Below are 20,063 nucleotides of genomic sequence, written 5' to 3' on the forward strand. Positions count from 1 at the left end.
CCAGCGTGATAGGCCTACCTCTTGTTTTATTTTTCTTTTGCAGAGGGAAAGGAAGAAGTTAGCCCTCTCAGGGTCAATAATGTAGTGAGGTAGTATTTGATATGTAAGATATTATATATACCTCACATGTGACTCGTAATAACACTAAGCAATTAGTACATTACATTAATCATCTTTATCTGACTCCATTTAACATTATACCAGACATACGCTTAAGCTACAAAACATTAACACGCATTACAAGGCATTATTCTCAGCATGGTCAGAGAGAGATGGAGACAAAGAAACCATGGCTTGAGCCATAGCTCATATGAGAGAGAGAGAGCGAGAGAGAGAGAGAGAGAGAGAGAGAGAGAGAGAGAGAGAGAGAGAGAGAGAGAGAGAGAGAGAGAGAGAGAGAGAGAGAGAGAGAGAGAGAGAGAGAGAGAGAGAGAGAGAGAGAGAGAGAGAGAGAGAGAGAGAGAGAGAGAGAGAGAGAGAGAGAGAGAGAATTAAAGAAAGAGTATCTCACCACAGCAGTTCAGGAACAAAAAAAAGAGAGGGGCAATGAATCTAAGACCCGTTTATAACATCTAAGTTGCATTACCGTAAAGTTAACCTCCAATCAAATATCAGATATACAGACCTGTAAAGACAACAGGTGTGACAGTGGAGGTTGTATCTCATCAGAATGCTGAATACCTAAGACAACAAGATTTTTTTTGCCATCGTTGGATATTTTCTTCATCTGCTTAGACAGTTTCTCATCGCCAGTGCAAATTGCCTCTAAACTCACTTTAGTCGAGTCAGCAGATACTTGGTCCATGGCCGCGTTGTTTCGTTATTTTTGTTTGTCTCTATTTCTTGATCTAGTATTTGCCTTAACATGCAGTTGCCAACTTAATGTTTCAGATCTTTCTTAACTTTAGTCAAGTTCTTTCCTATTTAATAGGCATATTTTAGCAGAGGGAATGCTAAACGGATCACTTTCACCTGACTACCTCATGGTCGCCCCTCGTCATCTCTGTACAAATGCTTCTTGCAATGTGTCAAAAAGCCATATAAAACAGTTCAATGAATCATTAAAGAGTTATTAAACACCAATTTAAATACCAGCCAAGAACTCAAAGCCTTGAATGAAGACTATGATTCATTGATTAGTATCATCAGGCAGGCTACTGCTTGGCTGGAGTTAAAGACTGCAGCCCACCAGCCCTGGCAGGGTTAGTTTGAGCAACCTGGGTCTGAACTTCTAAACAATGGCTCTGTCTAAGTCTCAGGCTGACATCCTGGTGCCAGCCTCTCCTAAAGGCAATAAACAGTCTTCTGACAGACCAGATAGAAGAGAGAAATGGCAGGATGCTTAGTTTCCTATCTCTCATGACTCGTGCCAGGCTCTGTGTGTCTGTCTGGTCTCTGTGTCTCATCCAGTCTGTGGGCTCTTTCTCTGTCCCCACAAAGTAAATATACAGATGACTATATCTGTTAAATCTTCTAATATTGCTGTCGGCTGGTGTCAAGGGCCCGTCTGGATACAACGTGTGAAGAGTTCTGGACTGGCTGTGTATGTCACGCCCTGATCTGTTTCACCTGTCCTTGTGCTTGTCTCCACCCCCCTCCAGGTGTCACCCATTTTCTCCATTACCCCCTGGGTACTTATACCTCTGTTCTCTTTTCGTCTGTTGCCAGTTCGTTTTGTTTCATCAAGCCTACCAGCGTTTTCCCCTCTGTTCCTGTCTATTCATTCTTCCTGTTTTTCCCGGTTTTGAGTTTTTCTGCCCACCCTGAGCCTGCCTGCCATCCTGTACCTTTGCCCCACTACTCTGGATTACCGATCTCTGCCTGACCCTGAGCCTGCCTGACATCCTGTACCTTTTCCCCACTACTCTGGATTACCGATCTCTGCCTGACCCTGAGCCTGCCTGACATCCTGTACCTTTTCCCTACTACTCTGGATTACCGATCTCTGCCTGACCCTGAGCCTGCCTGACATCCTGTACCTTTTCCCTACTACTACGGATTACCGATCTCTGCCTGACCTGACCCTGCCTGCCATCCTGTACCTTTTCCCTACTACTACGGATTACCGATCTCTGCCTGACCTGAGCCTGCCTGCCATCCTGTACCTTTGCCCCACTACTCTGGATTATCAACCCCTGCCTGCCTTGATCTGTCGTTTGCCTGCCCCTGTTGCTGTAATAAACATAGTTACTTCAACACAATCTGCATTTAGGTCTTACCTGAAATGTGATAGTGTACTCTCTCTCTCTCTCTGTCACAGTCTATTGTCTTTCTCTCTCTCAAATTCAAACTGCTTTATTGCATGAAATACAATTTGTAGATATTGCCAAAGCAGTATTTAGGCAAATACAGTACAATGCAATGAGGATAATGAAATACAGTTATTTTCGGTAGCAATAATAATAGTACATATAATCATCATCGATTCAAGACACTAGGCTACCCTGGGGCGGCAGGGTTGCCTAGTGGTTAGAGCGTTGGACTAGTAACCGGAAGGTTGCAAGTTCAAACCCCCGAGCTGACAAGGTACAAATCTGTCGTTCTGCCTCTGAACAGGCAGTTAACCCACTGTTCCTAGGCCATCATTGAAAATAACAATTTGTTCTTAACTGACTTGACTAGTTAAATAAAGGTAAAAAAAAAAAAAATTAAAAAAGGAGATGTTTGTGGACTACAGGGAAAAGAGGACTAAGCACGCCCCATTCTCATCTACAGGGCTGCAGTGGAGCAGGTTGAGAGCTTCAAGTTCCTTGGTGTCCATATCACCAACAAACTAACATGGTACAAGCACGTGAAGAGGGCATGACAAAACCTATTTCCCTTCAGGAGACTGAAAAGATTTGGCATCCTGACTGGTTGCCCTCAGATCCTCAAAAGGTTCTACAGCTGCACCATCGAGGGCATCCTGACTGGTTGCATCACTGCCTGGTATTGGTAACTGCTCGTACCATGAGGCACAGAGGGTAGTGCGTACGGCCCAGTACATCACTGGGGCCAAGCTTTCTGCCATCCAGGGCCTCTATACCAGGCGATGTCAGAGGAAGGTCCTAAAAATTGTCAAAGACTCCAGCCACCCTAGTCATAGACTGTTCTCTCTGCTGGCAAGCGAGTACCAGCAGCTTCTAACCCCAAGCCATAAGACCATCTAGTCAAATGGCAACCAGACTATTTGCAGTGCCACCCCCATCATCCCCCTCTTTACACCACTGCTACTCTCTGGATGCAGGAGCTGACGGCCCAGGCCGGATACGACCAGATCCAGGACCTGGCCAGAACCTACTGTGCCCACTTATAGCCAGCAACCTGGGCTACCACAGCCCAGACCAATACACAGCAGAATCTGAGGGGACTGCAAAACAAAATCCTTAGAGAATATTTCAAATCACCTTTTCACCATTGCATTGATAAAACTATACCCTGGAAATGTTTAGGATCAAGCATGCATGTGTGACAGTTTAGCGTCCGTCCCTCTCCTCACCCCTACCTGGGCTCGAACCAGGAACCCACATTGACAACAGCCACCCTCGAAGCATCGTTACCCATCACTCCACAAAAACAACTACTTCAAGGTCTCGGAGCGAGTGACGTCACCGATTGAAATGCTATTAGCGAGCACCACCGCTAACTAGCTAGCCATTTCACATCGGTTACACATGCACGAACACACAGTTGATGCTATAAATCTTGTTAAAACTAATTGATGTTTGATAAAAAATGTTCTTTGTCATTTAGTCAAAGCAGGAAAGTTTGCAAAGTAATTCTCTTTGAACAATTTGATTCTCGTACATTCAGATTTGTACACCAGAAACCTGACTTTTTGATGTAAAACATCTGATCATGGCATGGCTTTGATGAAGTCTAATTTCACAGTGTTGATTGAGTTGGTTAGAGAGTAATTCTGGTGGGCAGCAGGGGGGAGACAGGTGCTGCTGTCTCCCTCTAGGCTTCTGAGAGGAACGGAGAACTGAAATACAGTTCGTTGGACATCCGCCACCTATATCCTATCTTGGGCCTTGCAGAGTTACAGAGACGGAAGGAGAGACAGAAGGAGTAGTTGGACCGGGCTAAAGTCGAATCATTCAAACTTAACGTCATCCTTAACCCCCCCCCCCCCCCCATCTGCCTTGAAGTAATCACTGCTCCAACACACTAGATCAGTAGTTCAAGTGACAAAAGTAAAGAAGTGAAGGGCTCAGGGAATGTTATTGGAACAGGGCCCTATTCTGTGGACAATGTAACACAATAAAGAAATACCTCAGCAGATACAGAAATACCACAGCAGATACAGGAGCTTTGTATACCGATTTGGAGTAGTTCTTTTTGCCCCTGCACAGATGTCATTCGTGTATATAATCCAACCTCGACACATCACACCTGTGATCGCTGACCTTCCAGTGACCCCTCCTTCCCAAGTCATTTTCTGAAGTTATTCCCAACTGTTCCCAATGTTATTCCAGAAAGCACTGGCCCTGGCTTCATATACAACAGAGCTCCTCATCAGAAGATTGCCTCCCCAACTCTGTTGTCATGCGGTACTACAGCAGAAATCCTCTCTGCTCCGCTGCCACAACATTGAATCTCATTTCATGGTGCAGTGTACTGGAAATGGAGCGTAATTCTCTATCCCCCCCCCCCCCCCCCCCGGAGCGAAGCTGCTGTGTCCCCCAAGCTTTACTGTTCTTCGGGAGGCAAGTGCTGAGGTTGGACGGAGACTTGAGGCAAATCCAGTGTCAGGTTGAGGGTTTGAGGTGAAGAAAGGAGTGGTGTTTAACGAAAAGCCATCCTCCGCTCCTTTCATTTACTCTCCTTTATCACCCATGCAGCCCTTTCTCCTCCTCCTGTTCTGTAGTCCTTTTATCTGTTCTCTAGACGTGCCATAGATATGCTGTACTACTGCATCACACACCTCAGGGGAGGTGATCTGTCGTGTGTGCGGGGGTTTGTGCACGCCTATGTGTGCTTGCTCGCTCACTCACACCTCTGCGTGTGTGTGTGTGTGTGTGTGTGTGTGTGTGTGTGTGTGTGTGTGTGTGTGTGTGTGTGTGTGTGTGTGTGTGTGTGTGTGTGTGTGTGTGTGTGTGTGTGTGTGTGTGTGTGTGTGTGTGTGTGTGTGTGTGTGTGTGTGTGTGTGTAATTCAAACCAAACGTTTTCCAATCTCACTACAATATGAAATGAAAAGGAAAAAAAAACATCATATATTTTATCGCACAAATCCAGGGCCATCTGTTTTCCCTCAGGTGGATTTCTTCCATCTGCATAGAAATATGTGCCTGGAGATTCACATGCTCTGTTAGTGCAACCCCCTAGGAGAGAAGCTCGTGCTTTTAGTTCAGGAATAACAAAGGTAACTACAGGGGGATTTCAGCATACTGAGCAGATCTTTAGTAAACCTGTTTACTCGCTAGCACACCTCCACACACATGACTGCGCCGTACAAAACCTTTCTGGAGCCTTCTATCTGCAGGGTAGGGGGGCTGCATTGAAAGGGGGTTGGTAAAACCAGCAGAAAGGACCAGTGCAGCGGAGGGGAATGGTCTAAATCTTCTGGTTGCACATCCTTCTTTTGCTGACTAATTGTCTTGAGAATGTGTGTGGGAACAGGGAGGGAGTGCAGCTCTAGTCAGGCAGGTTATTGTTGTGTTACTGTGTATGATGGGTTTATGTCTGGCTCAGACCACTGTTGTAAAGAGAGGGCGAGCACTTATTAAAGCTGCTTCTGAAGAAGAAACAACAAAAACTGGGATATGAGTCTGACACTTCTCATTCCTCTGTCTAGCTCTCTGCCCTCTGTGTATTTCCTCTCGTTCATTCCTTCTTTTGCTTTCTCTCTCTCTCTCTATAGTCCCTTTATCGTCTCTCTCCCCTTCCGTCTCTCTGGCCTTCTCCCTCGTCTCTCTGTCTCTCTCTGCCTTCTCCCTCGTCTCTCTGTCTCTCTCTACCTTCTCCCTCGTCTCTCTGTCTCTCTCTACCTTCTCCCTCGTCTCTCTGTCTCTCTCTACCTTCTACCCCACTTTCTCAGTCCCTCATCCTGTAGCACTTTTGTGAGTGCTTTAGCCTGTGCCAGTTTCCCGTGTCCCTGTCCAGCCATAGCAAGACAAGGAGCTGTTGTTTGCTGCTCCAAAACCAGTGGTGTAAAGTACTTAAGTAAAAATACTTTTAAGTACTACTTAAGTCATTTTTTGGGGGTACCTGCACTTTACTTTACTATTTATAATTTTGACAACTTCTACTTTTACTTCACTACATTCCAAAATAAAATAATGTACTTTTTACTCCATACATTTTCCCTGACACAAAAAACTATTATTTGCATCTGAAATGTTTAGCAGCACAGGAAAATGGGCCAATTCATGTGCTTATCAACCCATCCTGCCTCTGATCAGGCGGACACACTAAACACAAATGCTTAATTTGTAAATTATGTCTAAGTGCTGGATTATGCCCTTGGCCATCCATAAGTTAACATATATATATATATATATATATATATATATATAATTGTGCTGTCTGGTTTGCTTAATATAAGCAATTTGACATGATTTGACATTCTACTTTTCATACTCAAGTATGACAATTGGGTACGTTTTACACCACACACACACACACACACACACACACACACACACACACACACACACACACACACACACACACACACACACACACACACACACACACACACACACACACACACACACACACACACACACACACACACACACACACACACACACACACACACACACACACACACACACACACACACAGAGAACAGAGCCTCAGGAGCATTTTCTGCATCTCTGAATCTCCCTTCTAGACAGGTCAGTGCCATATAATTAACATTAAACCTCCAGTGGTGCATCGGCAATGCTTGCTGTCTATTGACTGACTGAGGATCAGCTAGGCCTACCACAGTTGACTGGGACTCATGCTGGTTTAATTAGCATTCATTGGCTGTGATGTCTCACCTTTGAAAAGTTGGGAAGGAGGATTTTTAGAATGAAAGGAGTTATTTAATAGAAAAGACAAAAGGGATATTCACGGGGGTCTTCACAATCCGATGCCTCATTTCTGCTGGCAAATGTTTTTGTGAAGGTGTGTATAATGACAAGAACAGAGACGGAAAGATACTTGTTTATGAGGAGAGAGAGAGAGAGAGAGAGAGAGAGAGAGAGAGAGAGAGAGAGAGAGATAGAGAGAGGCGGAAGGGCGAGAGCGAGGCGGAAAAGAGAGAGAGAGGCGGAAGAGCGAGAGAGAAGAGAGAGAAGAGAAGAGAGAAGAGAGAGAAGAGAAGAGAGAAGAGAGAGAGAGAAGAGAGAGAGAAAGAGAGAGAGAGAGGGCAACAAGAGTCTTCTGAACTAAAGCAGCTTTCTTAATGCAACTCAGTTTGAGAGAGTTTTCTCTTGGTTGAGAGGTTTACCAACATAGCCGTGGCACCATGTGATGGAACCTTCTCCTCTGGTATTTGTTTGAATCATTTTAAGAGACAGTGAAAGAGCCTGAGCTAAAAGATATTAAAGTTTACATAACAGACAAGTCTTTGGAGTGTAGTAGACCCACATTATGAAAAGTAAAGGTCCATATGGTTGAATTACACAACTTGACAGATGTCTTGTAAAGGTCACATCAGTGTCACACTAAACTCTGTGACCTAAAGTTTCTCACCTTAAACTTTGAGGCTTAAAGGTGACCTACAGTTTCTCACCTTAAACTTTGAGGCTTAAAGGTGACCTACAGTTTCTCACCTTAAACTTTGAGGCTTAAAGGTGACCTACAGTTTCTCACCTTAAACTTTGAGGCCTAAAGGTGACCTAAAGTTTCTCACCTTAAACTTTGAGGCCTAAAGGTGACCTACAGTTTCTCACCTTAAACTTTGAGGCCTAAAGGTGACCTAAAGTTTCTCACCTTAAACTTTGAGGCTTAAAGGTGACCTACAGTTTCTCACCTTAAACTTTGAGGCTTAAAGGTGACCTAAAGTTTCTCACCTTAAACTTTGAGGCCTAAAGGTGACCTACAGTTTCTCACCTTAAACTTTGAGGCCTAAAGGTGACCTACAGTTTCTCACCTTAAACTTTGAGGCTTAAAGGTGACCTAAAGTTTCTCACCTTAAACTTTGAGGCCTAAAGGTGACCTACAGTTTCTCACCTTAAACTTTGAGGCTTAAAGGTGACCTACAGTTTCTCACCTTAAACTTTGAGGCTTAAAGGTGACCTACAGTTTCACCTTAAACTTTGAGGCCTAAAGGTGACCTACAGTTTCTCACCTTAAACTTTGAGGCCTAAAGGTGACCTAAAGTTTCTCACCTTAAACTTTGAGGCCTAAAGGTGACCTACAGTTTCTCACCTTAAACTTTGAGGCCTAAAGGTGACCTAAAGTTTCTCACCTTAAACTTTGAGGCTTAAAGGTGACCTACAGTTTCTCACCTTAAACTTTGAGGCTTAAAGGTGACCTAAAGTTTCTCACCTTAAACTTTGAGGCCTAAAGGTGACCTACAGTTTCTCACCTTAAACTTTGAGGCCTAAAGGTGACCTACAGTTTCTCACCTTAAACTTTGAGGCTTAAAGGTGACCTAAAGTTTCTCACCTTAAACTTTGAGGCCTAAAGGTGACCTACAGTTTCTCACCTTAAACTTTGAGGCCTAAAGGTGACCTACAGTTTCTCACCTTAAACTTTGAGGCCTAAAGGTGACCTACAGTTTCTCACCTTAAACTTTGAGGCTTAAAGGTGACCTAAAGTTTCTCACCTTAAACTTTGAGGCCTAAAGGTGACCTACAGTTTCTCACCTTAAACTTTGAGGCCTAAAGGTGACCTACAGTTTCTCACCTTAAACTTTGAGGCTTAAAGGTGACCTACAGTTTCTCACCTTAAACTTTGAGGCTTAAAGGTGACCTACAGTTTCTCACCTTAAACTTTGAGGCTTAAAGGTGACCTACAGTTTTTGAACGTCATCAGTGGTGTAAAGTACTTAAGTAAAATACTTTAAAGTACTACTGAAGTCGTTTTTGTGGGATCTGTATTTTACTATATATAATTGGATAACTTTTACTCCACTACATTCCTAAAGAAAATAATGTACTTTTTACTCCATACATTTTTCCTGACACTCAAAAGTACTCTTTACATTTTGAATGCTTAGCACGACAGGAAACTGGTCCAATTCACACACTTATCAAGAGAACATCCCTGGTCATCCCTACTGCCTCTGATCTGGCGGACGGACTCACTAAACACAAATGCTTAGTTTGTAAATTATACCTGAGTGTTGGAATGTGCCCTTGGCTATCTGTACCTTATTAAAACAAAACATTGTGCTGTCTGGTTTGCTTAATATTTGATATGATTTATACTGTTACTTTTGATACTTAAGTATGTTTTAGCAGTAACATTTACTTTTTTTACTCAAGTAGTATTTTGCTGACTTTCACTTTTACTTGAGTCATTTTCTATTAAGGTACTGTTGTTTACTTTTACTCAAGTATGAAAATTGGGTACTTTCTCCACCACTGACCCCTCGTTCAATCACGTCACATCCTCTCTCTTTCTGGCTACATTTACATAGGCAGCCCAATTCTGATATTTTGCCAATTATAGGCCAAAGAGCTGAAAAAAAAGAACAGAATTGAGCTGCCTGTATAAATGCAGCCTAAGACAGCTTTCCGAGGTAGGCTACCTATCAATACAACCCTAGGGGCTGGATTCAATCTGCAGCGCAGAAGATCTGCATTGTAGAATGTTATAAATCACGCTATAACACTGACCTTCCACGCTACTGATTGATTTCAGCTCTAACAGTCAGACTCACTTCCACAGTGCAGTTCCCTCACTCATTCCACCACCACAGTATCAATTTTAACTCAGCTATCACCTGTCAGTTCTGTCAAATCACTGGACTGTTCTTAGTGACGGGGATATGAATCGTCAATTTACCATGTGCCACACATCAAGGATCAGAGGTTTATCATTGGCTCAGGTTTGAAAGTTCACCTTTGGTATAAACTGTGTATGGAGGACAACATTTATACAGTTAATATTTCTCTCTCTCTCTCTCTCTCTCTCTCTCTCTCTCTCTCTCTCTCTCTCTCTCTCTCTCTCTCTCTCTCTCTCTCTCTCTCTCTCTCTCTCTCTCTCTCTCTCTCTCTCTCTCTCTCTCTCTCTCTCTCTCTCTCTCTCTCTCTCTCTCTCTCTCTCTCTCTCTCTCTCTCTCCCTCTCTCTCTCTCTCTGCTGCTACTGTACTTACTGGATGGAAAAGTACCCCAGGCACACATGAACATTCAATTGAGAGAAGAAAAAAAACAACTACTTCAGACAGGCCCGTTTCTGTGGGTTGGATTTTCGGGTAAACGACCATCGACCGCGAAGGGGACATCATGGCTTCTCAGCGGCTTTATCAGAGGCTGGTGGAGCTCACTGCCCTGCTCACACTCCTGGCCCTCACAGGTGAGATAACTCTTTCTCTCTTCTTTTTGTCTCCCTCTCTCTCTTGCTCTCTTCTTATTCAAGTCTTTCTTTCAACTCTCCTTCTGTCTCGCTCTGCCCCCCCCCCCCCCCCCCCACACCTTCTACTCCACTAGATAATGCATACAGAAGGGAACAGAACATAGATGAACACAACCTCTGCAGTAACATCTGCTACACTGACATGTTAATTAATATAGTGAAGAACCTCGAGTTGGAAGGTTGGTGATATGTTTTAGGAAGTTTTATCAGGTATCTGGGTTACTTAGGGAAAGTGAAGAAAGCACAAAGTCCAGAAGAAAACAAATGGTAATATTTGCAGAACGCTTTGGCGTACACACATTATACACTGTGAACACTTGACATTCTACTCCCTTTACATGTCTCCTCTCCGCCTCTCCCCAGTGGTGGGTAACAGTAGCACTCCCTCTAAGTCTGGAGTGGCAGTCGCTCCCGCCAAGGCCAAAGAGTTCCTGGCCAAGCTACGAAGGCCCGAGAGGAACATCTGGGACCGCCGCAGGCCAGACGTGCAGCAGTGGATCATGCAGTTCACGTACATGAGCTTTGATGAGACAGTGAGTGGGGACAGTAGGGTTGGATGGGGTAGGACCTTGAGTTTATTCTGTCCCTGGGACCTGACTATGAAAAACTACAGGCTCTACTATGGGCCATTGTCATAGGCTATAGCCATGACAGGGAGTTCATCCTAGTCAGGTCTCAAGGTTGGAAAAACTCCTGGCGCTAGATACAGTATGGGACAGGGTAAAAATAATCCTTTAGCATGATTGTACATTATAATAACATTGATAGATAGAGGAAGGGAGGAAGGGATAATGCCCAGCCTAATTTGTAATCGTTATCAGACTAGATAAGAGCAGAAGGATGATTCTGTCACAGCAGGACCCAGAGACTCTTTTCAAAGGAGAGATAATTATCCTCCAACACTATGGACATCACTGGGCCTGAAACACTTTGAATACACACACATGCACGCGCATACACACACGCAAACATTCTCAAGCTTTCTCTTCTCTCTTGCTATGTTTCTTCCAGATCAATGGTTTCGATGGAGATTTTAAGAAACACCAGGACCAAGGAGAAAAGCTTTGGCAAAAACAAGTCAGAGAAAAAGACAGAGTGGGGGAAATGAGAGAGCATAATTCAATATTCAATATGGGGCCCTAAGCGATATTCAGTTGGGGGCCCCCCAACTTTCTGCAAAACATTTTAGTGGCCCCCCTCTTGATGGCAGAGAGAATTTTTGTTGTTTTGAAGTTAATTTCCTGCAATTCCATACATTTTGCCATGGGTGTAGACAGGCCCGGCACCAGGATAAAGTAACTAAGGGGGCAGTGTACATTTTTTGGGGGTTCTTGCATTGGAATGATATTGAATTACGCTTATATCACGCTATACCACAATAAAACATAGTTAAAATGCAGAGACTCCGAGACCATTGAGTGCCTTTGAAGTGATAATATGTAGCCTATTTCCGCTGTACTGTATCAGCACAATGGACAGCGCCCTAAACACTAAAGCATGGCCATTTTGGTAATGAATATAGGATTCAAGATAGGGTAATTCACCTATTACAAACATCCTATGTGAATGATTCCATACACACAGCCATCTTACCAAAATAATGCAAACTAAATGCTGAAAGTGGTAGCCTAGTTATTCATGCATGCAAACAAAAATGCTGAGTAGTAGTTTGGCTTAGAATACTGACACAACTGCGAATGCGAACAAATGAATAGGAACAGAACAAAACAACGGTACCCAGTAGGCCTAGTAAATACAATATCAGATCGGCGTGACACAATCTATATTTAGGCGAGATACATTAACAGTAAACAAAAGGCAAATGGAGATCCAAATAACCAAAACATAGCCTGCAGGCTACTACAGTGAGATGCAGCCATGCACAGCTGTCTTTCCAAACAAGTAGGCCTATAGGCCCGCTTCAAACATGGAAAACCATGCTGCTCAGCAACACCTTGTGATATGGCACAATACACTTCTGTGGATCAAACTTGACCCACGTAATCAATTAAGCAATACCAGCCTACCGTAATCACGTTTCCAATACGTACAGTTCCATTAACAACCACGAAAACCAATAGCCTACCAAAAAAAACCATCTAGAATGTATTTATTTCTATGATGAAACTATACCCAGGGGCATCATTTTGGTTCTTGCATTGGAATTATATTGAATTATGCTCACATCACACTATACCACACTAAACATAAAAGTTTGAATGCTGAGACCATTGAGTGCTTTTGACCAAGAAGTGACAGGCTGGCGCAAAATCTCTGCTGCAATCACGACTCCAACACCGTCATTAAGTTTGCCGACGACACAATGGTCGTTCTTCTCTGCAGATCCTCTCAAGCTCTGTCAGATTGGATGGGGAGCGTCGCTGCTCAGCTATTTTCAGGTCTCTCCAGAGATGTTCGATTGTGTTCTTCCTCGATCCTGACTAGTCTCCCAGACCCTGCCGCTGAATAACATCGCCACAGCATGATGCTGCCACCACCATGCTTCACCTTAAGGATGGTGCCAGGTTTCCTCCAGACGTTGACATTCAGGCCAAAGAGTTCAATCTTGGTTTCATCAGACCAGAGCATCTTGTTTCTCATGGTCTGAGTCCTTTAGGTGCCTTTTTGCAAACTCCAAGTGGGCTGTCATGTGTCATTCTGGCCACACTACCATAAAGGCCTGATTGGTGGAGTGCTGCAGAGATGGTTGTCCTTCTGGAAGGTTCTCTCATCTCCACAGAGGAACACTGAGGCTTCGTCAGAGTGATCATCTCTGACACCTCTCTGACCAAGGCCCTTCTCCCCTGATTGCTCAGTTTGGCCGGGCGGCCAGCTCTAGGAAGAGTCTTGGTGTTCCAAATTCCTTCTATTTAAGAATGATGGAGGCCACTGTGTTCTTGGGGACCTTCAATGCTGCAGAAATGTTTTGGTACACTTCCCAAGATCTGTGCCTCGACACAATCCTGACTCGGAGCTCTACTGAAAGTGTCTTCAACTGGATATGGTTTTTGCTCTGACATGCACTGTCAACTGTGGGACCTTATACAGACAGGTGTGTGACTTTCAAATCATGTCCAATCAATTGCATTTACCACGTGGACTCCAATCAAGTTGTATAAACATCTCAAGGACTATCAATGATAACAGGATGCCTGAGCTCAATTTCGAGTCTCAGGGCAAAGAGTCTGAATACTTATGTAAATAAGGTATGTTTATTTTATTTTTTTGCAAAACAATTCTAAAAACCTGTATTAATTTTGTTATTATGGGGTATTGTGTGTAGATTGTTGAGGATCCATTTTTTAAAATAATTTTAGAATAAGGCTGTAACGTAACAAAATGTGGAAAAAGGGAAGGGGTCTGAATACTTTCCAAATTGGGGGGGGGGGGGGGGGGGTCTGAGGCTGTCCCTGAGAGAGGTAGGAATTGAGAAAAAGATGTTAGGATTAAAGTAAGAAATGATGGAGAAAGTTGTTTCCTCCTCAGTTTTGCAGACAGTTGACAGCACTGGGAAGACTGGAGCAACATCACATGCACACTAGCGCACAGGGAGCAGCGACGACATCATCACGTCATCCAAAAACATAGCAGACATATTTCATATAAAGTGGTTATATCTTCGGATGTGAGTGATGAAAAATAAGTCTGCCTTAGTGACAATCATTTGAATAATTCAATGGATGTTTTGTGCACAAAGGTGATGACTAAAGTATCTTATTAGAAATGTTCAAATCTGACTTCTCTATGTGACCGTGTATAGAAATTGTCTTTCAGGCGCTAGTTAAACTGCAGTATAGAAACCGTGCCAGGCCCCTTGCTTGAAAGCTCCTGTAAGTCAGTTGGTAGGATTGCTTTAATGTCTTCCTGTGAATGTGTCATTTCCTGTTCCCTGGACTTGCCTCTCTGGCTGTTGGCTCCGACAGCCTTGGCAATTTAAACAATGTTGGTCTATACATAGTGTACCAGCCATCTTCTTTGAGTCATCTCCTCAACATCTGCTGAATCCCAAATCCACCCCATAGTGTCTTACCCACTAAGCCCTCTAGTAGATCTGAAAGGATCTGATGGGTATGAGAAACAAGTTAATTGCTTAACCCTCTAAAAGGCTGAGTATTTTCACCACTGGCGCCTTTCCAATGTTTATGATCTTTTGAGTTGAGGTTGCGTTCTAACTACAGTTGAAGTCAGAAGTTTACATACACCTCAGCCAAATACATTTAAACTCAGTGTTTCACAATTCCTGACATTTAATCCTAGTAAAAATTCCCTGTCTTAGGTCAGTTAGGATCACCACTTTATTTTAAGAATGTGAAATGTCAGACTAATAGTAGAGAGAATGATTTATTTCAGATTTAATTTCTTTCATCACATTCCCAGTGGGTCAGAAGTTTACATACACTCAATTAGTATTTGGTGACAATTCCTTTAAATTGTTTAACTTGGGTCAAATGTTTCAGGTAGCCTTCTACAAGCTTCCCACAATAAGTTGGGTGAGTTTTGGCCCATTCCTCCTGACACAGCTGGTGTAACTGAGTCAGGTTTGAAGGCCTCCTTGTTCGCACATGCTTTTTCAGTTCTGACCACAAATTTTCTTTGGGATTGAGGTCAGGGCTTTGTGATGGCCACTCCAATACCTTGACTTTGTTGTCTTTAAGCCATTTTGCCACAACTTTGGAAGTATGCTTGGGGTCATTGTCCATTTGGAAGACTCATTTGCGACCAAGCTATTCCTTCCTGACTGATGTCTTGAGATGTTGCTTCAATATATCCACATAATTTTATTTCCTCATGATGCCATCTATTTTGTGAAGCGCACCAGTCCCTCCTGCAGCAAAGCACCCTCACAACATGATGCTGCCACCCCTGCTCCTCACGGTGGGATGGTGTTCTTCGGCTTACAAGCCTCCCCCTTTAAACCTCTAAACATAACAATGGTCATTATGGCCAAACAGTTTATTTTTGCGATCTTTGTCCCCATGTGCAGTTGCAAACCGTAGTCTGGCTTTTTTATAGTAGTTTTGGAGCAGTGGCTTCTTCGTTGCTAAGTGGCCTTTCACGTTATGTCAATATCGGACTCGTTTTTACTGTGGATATAGATCATTTTGTACCTGTTTCCTCCAGCATCTTCACAAGGTCATTTGCTGTTGTTGATTTGCACTTTTCGCACCAAAGTACATTCATCTCTAGGAGACAGAACGTGTCTCCTTCCTGAGCAATATGACAGCTGTGTGGTTCCATGGTGTTTATACTTCCGTACTATTGTTTGTACAGATGAACGTGGTACCTTCAGGCGTTTGGAAATTGCTCCCAAGGATGAACCAGACTTGTGGAGGTCTTCAATTTTTTTTCTGAGGTCTTGGCTGATTTCTTTTGATTGTCCCATGATGTCAAGCAAAGAGGCACTGAGTTTAAAGGTAGGCCTTAAAATACATCCACAGATACATCTCCAATTGACTCAAATTATGCCAATTAGCCTATCAGAATTGTTTAAAGCCATGACATCACTTTCTGGAATTTTCCAACCTGTTAAAGGCAGTCAACTTAGTGTATGTAAACTTCTGACCCACTGGAATTGTGATACAGTGAATAATCTGTCTGTAAACAATTGTTGGGAAAATTACTTGTGTCATGTGACTTGGCAAAACTATAGTTTACTATCGAAATTTGTGGAGTGGTTGAAAAACTAGTTTTAATGACTCCAACCTAAGTGTATGTAAACTCCCGACCCCAACTGTAGGTCGTTGTGTTCTTTCCCTCCCCAGACACTGGAGATGGACCTGTCCTACTGAATGGACCACACACAGTCCAACGATCAGGGTCGTCAGCACCATTATGACGAGAAATCTCCCATCGGATCTAGAGACAGAGGGGCACACCGTCATGGAGCCAATGTCAACTATGACTACTACTAACTCCACAGGCTCGCAGTCTCACTCCCCAAACTGAACTTCTCTCTTTATCTCCCCTACCTCTAACAGCAACCTCTACCTTACACCTACTACCATAACCCCAATGAACCTCCCTCTCCTCCTCTACTAACCCCAATGAACCTCCCTCTCCTCCTCTACTAACCCCAATCAACCTCCCTCTCCTCCTCTACTAACCCCAATCAACCTCCTCCTCTACTAACCCTAATGAACCTCCCTCTCCTCCTCTACTAATCCCAATCAACCTCCCTCTCCTCCGCTACTAACCCCGATTAACCTCCTTCTCCTTTTCTACTAACCCCAATGAATCTCCCTCTCCTCCTCTACTAACCCCAATCAACCTCCCTCTACTCCTCTACTAACCCCGATGAACCTCCTTCTCCTTTTCTACTAACCCCAATGAACCTCCTTCTCCTCCTCTACTAACCCCAATGAACCCCCCTCTCCTCCTCTACTACCCCCAATGAACCTCCCTCTCCTCCTCTAACCCCAATGAACCTCCCTCTCCTCCTCTAACCCCAATGAACCTCCCTTTCCTCCTCTACTAACCCCAATGAACCTCCCTCTCCTCCTCTACTAACCCCAATCAACCTCCCTCTCCTCCTCTACTAACCCCAATGAACCTCCTCCTCTACTAAGCCCAATTAACCTCCCTCTCCTCCTCTACTAACCCCAATCAACCTCCCTCTCCTCCTCTACTAACCCCAATCAACCTCCCTCTCCTCCTCTACTAACCCCAATGAACCTCCTCCTCTACTAACCCTAATGAACCTCCCTCTCCTCCTCTACTAATTCCAATCAACCTCCCTCTCCTCCTCTACTAACCCAATGAACCTCCTTCTCCTTTTCTACTAACCCCAATGAACCTCCCTCTCCTCCTCTACTAACCCCAATGAACCTCCATCTCCTCCTCTACTAACCCCAATCAACCTCCCTCTTCTCCTCTACTAACCCCGATGAACCTCCTTCTCCTTTTCTACTAACCCCAATGAACCTCCTTCTCCTCCTCTACTAACCCCAATGAACCTCCCTCTCCTCCTCTAACCCCAATGAACCTCCCTCTCCTCCTCTACTAACCCCAATGAACCTCCATCTCCTCCTCTACTAACCCCAATCAACCTCCCTCTCCTCCTCTACTAACCCCGATGAACCTCCTTCTCCTTTTCTACTAACCCCAATGAACCTCCTTCTCCTCCTCTACTAACCCCAATGAACCTCCCTCTCCTCCTCTACTAACCCCAATGAACCTCCCTGTCCTCCTCTAACCCCAATGAACCTCCCTCTCCTCCTCTAACCCCAATGAACCTCCCTCTCCTCCTCTACTAACCCCAATCAACCTCCTCTCCTCCTCTACTAACCCCAATGTATATCCCTCTCCGCTACAAACTCCTTCTCCCACATCTCCCCAGCCTAACACTAATCTAATGACCCCAGAGTGCAAGACTGGATTCTGATCGTTGTCATGTTTGTGATTCCTATTCTTTCATTCAGGCAAGTCTATCTGCCTGAAAATAAATCTCCCACGGTAGTGTCTCTATGGTGGGACAGTTTGAGTTCTCATGTCACAAACGTCACAGCAAAAAACAACAGAAGATACAGGACATTTATATGTTGTCTTTGTCTTCACTCCTCTGAGGAGGAGAGTCCTGAGTCCTACAGTGACCCAGCAGCCTTTGGGGATGACGTGAACCTTGACCCCCCTTGTGCTTGAAGATGTACTGGTTGTTAGCCTGGTGCTCCAGCTCCCGGCTGAAGTACTGGATGGTCTTGTTCAGGCCTTCCTCCAACGGTACCTGGCAACACAGTAACATACACATGAACACACACATACATAGACACATACACTACATGACCAAAAGTATGTGGACACCTGCTCGTCAAACATCTCATTCTAAAATCATGGCCATTAATATGGAGTTGGTTTCCCCTCTGCTTCTATAACAGCTTCCACTCTTCTGGGAAGGCTTTCTATTAGATGTCGGAAACATTGTGGTGGGGACATGCTTCCATTCAGCCACAAGAACATTAGTGAGGTCGGACACTGATGTTGGCCGATTAGAACTGCCGTTCCAATTCATCCCAAAAGTGTTCGATGGGGCCAGTCAATTGTCTACTTCAGTTTATTTTAGTAAATACTTTAACATTTTTTTCCTTAAAACTGCATTGTTGGTTAAGGGCTTGTAATAAGCATTTCACTGTAAGGTCTACACCTGTTGTATTCAGCGCATGTGAAAAACAAAATTGGATTGATTGATAGTGAGTTTTGCAAAAAAGGACAGATGAGTTTTACGCACTACGAGCTTCAGCATTCGGCGCTCCCATTCTGTGAGCTTGTGTGGCCTACCACTTCACGTTTCCACTTCACAGTAACAGCACTTCACAGTAACAGCACAGGTGACTGGGGCAGATCTACAGTAGCAGGGCAGAAATGTTACGAACTGACTTGTTGGAAAGGTGGCATCCTATGACGGTGCCACATTGAAAGTCACTGAGCTCTTCAGTAAGGCCATTATACAGCCAATGTTTGTCTATGGAGATTGCATGTCTGTGTGCTCGATTGCATGCCTGTGTGCCCCCCACATCCAAGTGCACTTAAAACACAAACAATCATAGTAGTCTCAAAGAACATCACCTGGGGATCCCCTATATCCAACCCCCAGACAGTGTGAAACTACATCCCCCATAATGCACCACCCCTCAACCTCTCTGGGAAGTGTGATGTGACAGCAGTGCATTGAGTAAATGGTGAATCACTGGTGAGAGTGAGTGACAGGCATGTTTCAATATTGAGTGGTATTATACACTCACCAGACAGTTTATTAGGTATACCCATCAAGTACTGGGTCGGTACCCCCTTTGCCTCCAGAACAACCTGAATTATTTGGGGCATTCTACCTGGTGTTGCAAATGTTCCACAGGGATGTTGGTCCATGCTGACGCGATGGCATCACACAGTTGCTGCAGATTGGACGGCGGTACATTCATGCTGGGAACAGCCCGTTCCATTTCATCCCAAAGATGCTCTATTGGGTTGAGGTCTGGGGACTCCATAGGCCACTCAAGTAGACTGAACTCACCTTCATGTTCCAGGCAATGTTTTTCCACTCCTCAATTGTCCAGTGTTGGTGATCACGTGACCAATGGAGTCGCTTCTTCTTGTTTTTAGTGGACAGGAGTGGAACCCGGTGTGGTCGTTGGCATGTGTGCTTATGTACTGACCACAGGTTCCCAGCCTAGCATCATCTTGGCTTTGGGGATGTCGGGCCGTCGCCTCTGAGGGTCGTCCTGCCCCTCTGGAAGGAACTGGATCTGACTGCGGCTCACTGTGTGTGAGTGTGATTGTGTGTGGAGAAAAGTGGGAGGTAGAGAAGGGTACAGTTAGGTACAAGTCCAACCTAGAACAGCAGCAATCTATTATATTTTCAGAGAGAGGAAGAAAGCTTGAAAGAGAAAAAGTAAGAAAGATAAGGAGCAAGGGGAAGGATAAGGAAAAGCGTTGTTGCAGAGGGCTTGTCTGTTGATCTGACACTCACCCACCAGACTCCTGATGAGCTCAGCAAACTCCAATATGGTGTGTTCTTCTGGGTTCCCCTACAGGCAGATTACATGAATCAGCACAGAAAATCAACACAAACAC

General features: G+C 44.3%; 2 pseudogenes; one reads left to right on the forward strand and one right to left on the reverse strand.

Annotated features, from left to right (window-relative positions):
• Positions 1 to 10,369: 10,369 nt before the first annotated feature.
• LOC110502042 lies at positions 10,370 to 16,467 on the forward strand (annotated as a pseudogene).
• A 1,563-nt stretch (positions 16,468 to 18,030) lies between these two features.
• Positions 18,031 to 20,063, reverse strand: part of LOC110502043 — a 49,287-nt pseudogene continuing 47,254 nt past the window's right edge.

Source organism: Oncorhynchus mykiss, chromosome 22 (genome assembly GCF_013265735.2).
Source record: "Oncorhynchus mykiss isolate Arlee chromosome 22, USDA_OmykA_1.1, whole genome shotgun sequence".
NCBI classification, from domain to species: Eukaryota; Metazoa; Chordata; class Actinopteri; order Salmoniformes; family Salmonidae; genus Oncorhynchus; species Oncorhynchus mykiss.